The following is a 1,480-nucleotide window of genomic DNA, read 5'->3' as shown; positions in this document are numbered from 1 at the left end:
TGGCTAACAGTGGTGTCATGGCTAACAGTGGTGTTATGGCTAACAGCGGTGTTATGGCTAACAGTGGTGTTATGGCTAACAGTGGTGTTATGGCTAACAGTGGTGTCATGGCATAACAGTTGCACTCTGATATATTGACACCCTTGCACTTTACAATGGAGCAGAATGTCCTGTTTTCTCTTTTCAAAATTGGTTGAATGCCAACTTTTTACGCTGTAGGGACCTGCAACTTATCACAGGTGAGATAAATTACACATAAATGACAATCACTTGCCTCCACCAGTTGTTTTACTTTCAAGTGAAAAATATACATTTCAATTAAGATGTTTATGTCTTGGTCCTGTGTATTTGTATATAAAACAAAAACACACGTGAACATCCAAAGTGTTTATTTGAGAAGAAATTGTGAATCGTGTAAGTGTATAAAACATTATGGACACCTGCTGTTTCCATGACATAGACTGACCAGGTGAATCCAGGTGAAATCTACAATCCCTTATTAAATCCACTTCAATCAGTGTAGATGAAGAAGGATGTTTAAGACATGGATTGTGTATGTGTGCCATTCAGAAGGTGGATAGGCAACACAAAAGATTTAAGGGCCTTTCAACGGGGTATAGTAGTAGGTGCAAGGTACACCAGTTTGTTTCAAGAACTGCAACGCTGCCGGGTTTTTGACGCTTGTATCAAGACAACTAGCCAACTTGACACAAACGTGGGAAACATTGGAGTCAACATGGCCCAGCATCCCTGTGGAACGCTTCGACACCTTGTAGAGTCCATGTCCTGACGAATTGAGGCTGTTCTAAAGGCAAAGATAATGATCATTACTTATTAGCCACTGAGTATGGGTACACACACCTAATGCTCTTTGGACCTTCCGAAATGTAATTTCTACAAGAACCCAAGAGTCTGTGTTCCAGGTCTTGTCCTCCTGAATTAAGACGTATGTTAGGTTGGTGCCTTGTTTTCCTGCAAAAGTAAAATGTAATAATCAATACAAATATCCAGTGAAACATCATCTACTGATCATCTATAGTACATGTTGTCATTGATTTGATAACAGATCAATAACTGAATAACTTAAAGCTATCATGAGTCTATGTTTCACCTCAATGGCAGCCCCAGCACTTATAACAGGCTTCATCATTAGTATGTAAACACTCACCATCATAACAGATGAAGTGATGCTGGTCATCACAGGAGGTGTTGTGCCACAGACCAGCTGCACTCATTAAAGCACAGTTACCATTTTGGGGTGTTCCAGTGTCCCAGTTTCTGAACTCAGTCTCCCCCTTTCTGTAGAAACGTCTGTCTGCCAGAGACCAGTGCCACTTCATGGAATCCCCCATATTCAGTCCGATCCAGACCAGATCATAACTACTGACACTGGTAATCAGCCTGTTCAGGTCCTCCATGTCATCTACTGTAGCCAGATCAGTGTAATTCTCTCTGCAGTAACTCTGGGCATCAGTCCAGG

Source organism: Salvelinus alpinus, chromosome 11 (genome assembly GCF_045679555.1).
Source record: "Salvelinus alpinus chromosome 11, SLU_Salpinus.1, whole genome shotgun sequence".
NCBI classification, from domain to species: Eukaryota; Metazoa; Chordata; class Actinopteri; order Salmoniformes; family Salmonidae; genus Salvelinus; species Salvelinus alpinus.
This window is presented reverse-complemented; position numbering follows the sequence as displayed.